The sequence below is a fragment of the Tachypleus tridentatus genome, chromosome 3 (genome assembly GCF_004210375.1).
Source record: "Tachypleus tridentatus isolate NWPU-2018 chromosome 3, ASM421037v1, whole genome shotgun sequence".
NCBI classification, from domain to species: domain Eukaryota; kingdom Metazoa; phylum Arthropoda; class Merostomata; order Xiphosura; family Limulidae; genus Tachypleus; species Tachypleus tridentatus.
This window is the reverse complement of record NC_134827.1, coordinates 16,066,277-16,074,026: the sequence shown is the minus strand read 5'-3', so window position 1 is coordinate 16,074,026 and position 7,750 is coordinate 16,066,277. Positions and strand designations below refer to the sequence as shown.

The following is a 7,750-nucleotide window of genomic DNA, read 5'->3' as shown; positions in this document are numbered from 1 at the left end:
AAACAAACTGTCAAGAAGCACTCAGACTATCAACAAATACTAAAGCTATAGTAAAGTAAAAGTAACACCGTTTCTGTATGTGGAATAAAGGAGGTTTGAAATAGATTAGTTGTAAAGTAAATTAATTGTGCTTGAAATAGTTATACACATAAATATAAATTCTTGATTTAATTTATTATATCAAGCCTTACATTTAAACCTTATGCTTCGGACGTAGAACGGATACTTCACTTTGTATTTAAATATATTTTTTTAAATTTACAAACACAGAGAAACAAAGTTGTGCCAGAAAATCGTAAATTATCCCAAACGAAATTTTTTACTTATCTAAAATGACTACAACATAACTGTACGTATACCTGCAACTAAAGTTCTTACTTGTGCAAAACTAATAATTCTTCCTCCCTCTTTAACATTTTATTTCAATATGTTTATTAACATAGCTTGACTTACAGTTGAAGAACGAGACTGCTTCCTATTTTAAGTTTATCTTCGTTTTTTGAATACATTTATTTATACAAGTATTTAATTCTAATAGTAACTATATGCATTTCTAAAACAAATTTCTGGAAACACGTGAGTAATAATATTTGTAAGATATTTATTACGGAATTAGAGGAAATGAATTATTCAACAAGGGGTGAAACATATTCTATCACACGACTGGCAGAATTTGTGCTTAAAGAAGTAGGGTACCCGTATGTTAGAAAAAATGACTTAACAGTATCAGTCAAAAAATTTTAAAGAGTCAATACAAATTTTATATTTTTTCTCTTAGTATTGTTATATTTCTCAAGTTATTATTTACTTATTGGTGATACATGGGTTTTATGTATTTGCAATGTTCTTTTTATCTGTCGTTCAAATGCACTCCTGCAAATGCTTCCGAAGTTTCGTTTGTATTCAGGTTTCGCGTATTGGCAAACTGTGCATCCTAGTAGAACTAACCAACTGGATTAATGCGTTTTGTAAGTAAGTTATAGTGATTTAAAAATCAGTTATTGTTGATATTACACTTAAACAACATTATTTTGCACCAGTAAATCTATTTACAAAGATTTAGTTTGTTGAATTACGTGAAATATAGTAATAAATTGGCGAAAATATCGTCGATAATGATCGTAACGCGAGTACGAAAATGATGAATCAATTCTTCGTGACCGTGGTAGTTTCAATTGTTTTTTGTGGATTGATTTATGATGTGTTTACTTCTGGTTTGTTATACAACGGTAGATTTTTACCTCTTAAGTTACTTTCCAGTTCTGATCCATAGAGTTAGTTTACGTTTAATTAGAATCGACTTATTAATAATTTATTGACTAACATATTTGATAAACTACCACTGTGTGTGAAAGTCAATCTGATACTCGTCTATAATATAAAAATCAGTTGAATAACTGAAGGGAATAAAATACTTTGTTAGGTTTTCTGTATAAAATAATAACTATTAAATATGTAAAGGGATGTTAAGATGTTTTTATACAGACGATATTTCGTGGTCTTCATATGTTAATAAAAAATTGAGTGGAATATTTTTTGCGTAGAAATTTATTATTGTGTAACAAAATAAGAACCACTGCTGTCATATATTTTTAGTTGCGTAATTACATAGTCAAAGTTTACAATTAATTGATTTTTGCACTGTCCTGTGATTGTGTAATTTACATTTTAGATTAACAGTGTTTTATAATCTTCTTATTTATTGTTCTAAATTATTGTTAACAATAAATAATTATCATATAATTTTGATCATTTTACCATTTATTATTTTGCTTTGTACGAGTGGAGTGTTGAAACATTTGTGACCAGTCACAGTATTAAAGCATGAGAAAGACGATAGTGATTGGACCCTTGCACTTCTGGGGTTCTTTCACTATTCAAAACGGTTATTTTGATTATATACTTCCTCATATTAAAAATAATAAAAAAGACGAATGGTTATAGGTTGCATGGTACCTTTTAAACTATACCAATAAGTTGTATATAGCATCCAAATTTTAAAATATTCGTTATTTTCATTTCTTGCACACAAAATTTTTATTTTTAATCCCTTAAAATAACGGTTGCACCAAACGTGATAAAAAAAAAAAACACAAAAAAAACTATGAAAATGCATTAAGGTCCCTTAACCTCCTAGTACTGCACGTTCTATTTGTTTTGTTTGCTATTTATTAAGCACAAAGCTACAAAATTATTTATTTGTGCCATGTCTGTACACGAGCATCGAAACCTTCAGTATCTATCAAGGTAAGTACTCTGATATACAGTTGGCCCTATCCTGTTGGTGGACTCTGATTGCCCTCTTGCTTTGTGTCTCACATTTGGTAAAACAGGCAGTTTGTTACACATTGATCCACTATTTCCTGTTGAAAATTTTTCATGTGTATGGAACATTCTTTAACAACCTTCGTTTTGCTTTCAAGTCTATTTACTGAATATTTCTTAAAGCTGTATAAAATCAATTATTTAAAGTTAGATAAATCTTTAAAATATAACGTATTAAGACGTAGAAAAGAATATATATACACACTTTTTTTAAAAATCCAGTAAACGAACAAACACATTATCCACAAACTCAAAACCTTGAATGGAGTAATTCACTGGTGATGGGTCGTTGTTTTCTTGTTTTGTTGTTGTTTTTGAGAAACATGTTAGAAAATACTGCTGCAAGTTCGCTACCAGAACGCAGTCCTTTTAGCTGCTTATAAATATTGTCGCTTATTGAAAAAGTTTCAGTCACAGCATGCTTAAATAGATTGAAGCAGAAGCTGATCCAGTGTGATGCTTCTGTTATTTTCAGCTTTACTAATTAATTCCAAAACTAAAGGTCCCGGCATGGCCAGGTGGTTGAGGCACACGACTCGTAATCCGAGGATCCGCGGGTTCAAATTCTCGTCACACCAAACATGCTAGCCCTTTCAGCCGTGGGCGACATAATGTGGCGATCAATCTCCACTATTCGTTAGTAAAAAGAGTAACCTAAGAACTGGCGATGGGTGGTGACGACTAGCTGCCTTTTCTCTAGTCTTATACTACTAAATTAGGGACGGCTAGCGCAGATACCCCTTGTATAGCTTTGTGCGAAATTAAAAACTAAAATTGTATTTTATTTTACCAACATTTTCAGTAAAATGAAGTTATATCAAAGGTGCTAAGTAAAATATTAAAGTCTCAATACTCTAATAAATCGTTATAATTAAAGGCTATTTCTAATAAAACGTTAATTACTAAACCTACTATACTGTGTTAATTTTTTTTCCAACCATTTGACTAACCTAGAATTAGAATGGGAAATATAGGCTTCGTAGAAACTGATTTTGTGTTCCATCATATTACCATATGAATGTGGTATTTTCAAAGAGCAAACATGTTAGCTTGAAGTCGCACGTATGTCTAATTAACAGATTGATTTATTTGACAATTTAAGTTAAAATTTCCATAAATTGCAAACTTATTAACTGTTATAAATTTATTGAATCTTTTAAAATAACCGCCTTAATTGTAGATATTTTTCACGTGACAAAGTAATATTTCCTTTGTCAGCTATTGTTCTAATCATATTTTCCTTCTCTCATTGAATTTCTTAAACCCTCTGTCTTACTGGATATTATTCTGTTTGTTCTCCTGTTATGATCCAATAAAACATTTATTTAAATTAATTAACGAAAGACAAAATTTCCTATTATTTGGGCCTGTCAGTAAGCTATTTATGACTTCCAGTAAGATCGAAATCGTTTTATATCTTACTAAAGTTTTGTGTGTCTTGCTTGCTTATCTGTTATATGTGCGCATCTTATGTTTGTTATCCTCCAGAGCTGGGTAGCTCGGTTATTTTAATTTGTGGTAGGGTAACTGAAAAATATCCGACGATGTAAGTGGGCTTCTGTGTTTCAGGATTGTTTTCTTCTAGAAGAGAAATTAAAAACCCTTGAAAGGTGGTACAATTCCAATTTTTATAGACTTGTGGCTTTCAATTTAAATATACAAGTACTTAATTAATAAAATGAATTAATCATTACTTTCCGTCCCCCACTGGGGCTGCGGTAAGTCTACGAAATTACAACGCTAAAATCAGGGGTTCGATACCCCTCGGTGGACCAAGTAGATAGCCTAATGTTACTTTACTATAAAAAAACAAAAACACATTACTTTCCCCAAAGTAGGGTATGTAGTTAGTACATAATGGTGTCGTTAGGGGCTTAATAAGAAAGAAGTTAAGAAGATATCATATAAAACTGTCCTTTTTTGCAATTTTTCCTTCCTTAAACAGGTATTCTTGTATTGTCGTTATAATTACTCCATTAATGAGATATATAAGAAAAATAGCTTTGTAATCCATAATTGAAGTAATTTTCAATATAAAGCGAATTACTGACTACGCTTTTTTTACAGTAATGTTTTTTTTCCCCTTTGGAATTTTATTTCCTCAATAACACTAAAAACAAACATCTAACTAAAAAGTATGCAATACAGTATAAGATATAGTGCAACTTAACTGTTTTATATTCATTACTGAGAACAGTAATAATTAAATTACAATTACGTCATGAGCTTTTAGTTTGTAACAAAGCTCCCCTTCATGGTGGCTCAGTGTTAATTGTGGGGATTTATAACCCTACAAATCGGGTTTTTATACCCGAGTTTTTCATAACGGAAAGCCCAACGCGGCTTTGTTCTAAAACAAATAATGTTCTTTTAATAGCATTTCATATGCTACACTTGGTGTTGTGTATTCTATGCTAAGATTTCAAGTATTTAGATTCTTTTGACTTTGCTGACGAAGTTGTTTATATTACAAGGAATATAAAAAGGTGATATATATTTCTCTACAAGTGGAATTTCTCGACATACTGAAAAAGGTGATATGTATTCAAGGACTTATGGCTTAAAATATTATGGTTTTTCATATTCTTTAAATATCTGCCCTTAATGTTGTAATGAATGTGCACAATGTTCTATCGATAATTGTATTTAAAGAGTATCAGTTAAGAAGTGTGTATAGATTTACAAACGTTAGTAACAATAACTAACATTTCGAAGCATACATAAAACTTTACTAGAAATTTTGTTAGTCGTGTTGGTTCCGTTATTTGTCCCATTGCCATACCCATATCAAGAACCTCCAAAATGAATTAACATATGAATGTTTTCCTAATATTCTCGCAAAATTATTCTGGGGCTATTTGGACTAGACCCCTAATTTTGAGACGATAGACTAGAGGGAAGCTAATAATCAACAGCACCACAACTGCCAGATAAAATATCGTGATTTGACAGTTATTCTTATGATGCAAAGTGCAGCAGAGCAAGCCACCAGTCGTATTTGTCTTCTAGCCATTGGAGCATAGTCTCATTCTGTCAAAACTCGTGTTGAAGTCAATGTAAAACGGATTCACCACGATAAAATAAGTCATTCACAAGCATCTTTCATGGGTGTCTGTGTTTTGTTTATAAGTAAGCACAAAGCTACACAATGAGCTATTTGAGATATCCCACCACAGGTATAGAAACCCGGATTATAGTGTAGTGAGTCCATAGACATATCGCTATGCTACTGGGTGGGGCTATTTTCCAAGTAATCAATATATTTCAGAACTTGCTTCGAGCCTTTCGGCTTTCATCTGGTAATGGTGGAAGGAAGATTAACTCCTAGTAATCAACTGGCTCGAAGGCGACATTACTAGAAGGTCGTGTGGCACTTAAATGTTTTTCGGCAATTGCACTGCAACTGAGCAGTTCTCTTTGGAATTCGCTCTTCACACCCCATATGGAGAGAGGGCCAGAAAGGACTCCATCCATAAACACATTCTGTATAACCATTTCCTGATTGGATAAACACATCCAGTGGAATCATATTTACTGCGATCGATCTCAGGATTTTGAAATCGTATGACGACAACAGGAAATGGATAAGTTGTAACAGCAAAGATAGTATGTCGTGGCTTCGATCGACAATCCAGGATCACCTATTCTACTTGGACATGCACACATCCTCAAATTGCAAAAGAGTCTGTCGATTCCTTATCAGTATCTTCAGTCATCTCTGGACCTACAGGTAAAGCCATCATGAAGAACTACTATCTTTGACTGTGACAGACTGACGATAGTGGTAGTAGTCAATTTCCCATGATGGATGTCATTAGTCTTCAAACATCCTTGCTTAATATCTACGTCACAGTGATAATAGTCCGTAGCTTTACTTCAGTGAAACTTAGTGTAATGAAAAGAATAAAAGAATACTTCCTTGCCAAATTCCGCATTTCTATAAATTAATCAGTTAAAAAAAAAAGTTTTTCGAAAGACTGTGCATTGAGTGACTGCTGTAATATCCAGAATGCTGTCTACAATATAGTTTCGTATGTGGACCAGGAACGAGGTAAGATGGAACTTTTCTTTCGCTGAAATTACTCCAAAATGCGCCTTAGCCTCCTCCTCCTGTAGCTTTTTCACCCAAAGAACAATGATTCCTGTTAAAGTTGATTCACTTCCTTGTGTCCTCACAAGATACAGCTCCCACTCAATTTTTTTGTCTAGTCCGTCTCGGTCGTTTATTCGTCAAGAGGTTGGCGCAACTCTTATATTGTTTACTTACCTATGTGGGAGAGACAAGCAGACCAATGGAGTTGGTTTACTAAACACTACGACACCTTATAAAATCTCGAAAGAAGATGCGGGCCTTAGAAAAACATTTTGTGAATAAATACCGGAAATCCTCTCGCGATTCGTATACTACAGAAAAACACAGTTTAGGGCCGAAAGTTTAAAGAAGTTATATCTGTTGAAGGGGAAAAGCCATAAATAAATTTAAATACTGACTGACAACCTTAAAATAAACTTTTCCCGTTTTTATTTTTATTTAGGAATTCGCATTTCACCAATTATATTGTATTTTTGTTGTTCTGTGAGATGTGAGATTTTTAAAGGATTTTTTTAAATTCATGGTTCAAAGTTAACCAGTTATTTATAATATTAGCTTATTTATGAATTAAACAATTTAGAAACTACTGTCTTCCTATTTTCTAACGTTGTAATAATATATACTGATTCATCCCTTATCGTGGCTTAAAGATATTGTTTAAAACTTAACGTTCATTACTCTTTATTTGAGGTCCTACATGGACATGTGATTAAGGCACTCGAATCGTAATCAGAAGGTCACGGGTTTGAATCCCCGTTACACCAAACATGCTCGCCCTTTCAGCCGTGGGGGCGTTATAATGTGATGGTCAATCCCACTATTCGTTGGTACAAGAGTAGCCCAAGAGTTGGCAGTGGGTGATGATGACTAGCTGCCTTCCCTATAGTCTTACACTGCTAAATTAGGTATGGCTAGCGCAGACAGCCCTCGTGTAGCTTTGCGCGAAATTCAAACAACCAAACTTCTATTCAATATACTGATAGTGAAAGAAAATAGGCACGCAATTTATTTATATATTTTTTGGAATAATATGTGTCCTCACAGGTCATTGGTCCAAACAAAATATTTTCTGAACATTTTCGGAATCTTTAACTTTCCAGTAGCAATTTTGTGGACTTGTAACGCAAGAAATGAGTTTTGATATCTGTGACGAGCGCTGGATAGGCAGCCAATTGTGTTGCTTTGCGCTTAACTAAAAACCAAAACAACAAAACACTTTATTTGAGTGTATTGCAGTTTTATTTATAATCGATTGTGTAAGCTGCAACTCTCGTAGAATGCTAAAGGCCACAACGTTGAGCATAAAACATTCCATAAGCTTTATATTTCCTT

General features: G+C 33.1%; 1 protein-coding gene across 4 annotated transcripts in view; it reads left to right on the top strand.

The window, feature by feature from the left end:
- Window positions 1-442: 442 nt before the first annotated feature.
- Window positions 443-7,750, top strand: part of LOC143246420 (galactosylceramide sulfotransferase-like) — a 28,352-nt gene continuing 21,044 nt past the window's right edge. Inside the window, exon 1 of one of the 4 annotated variants that reach the window (XM_076493098.1) lies at window positions 443-576. The gene's annotated coding sequence lies outside the window, so the exon portion shown is untranslated. Of the gene's footprint in view, window positions 577-652; window positions 973-7,750 lie in introns of those variants that run through there. The other 3 variants (XM_076493100.1, XM_076493096.1, XM_076493099.1) reach the window with 3 other exon arrangements.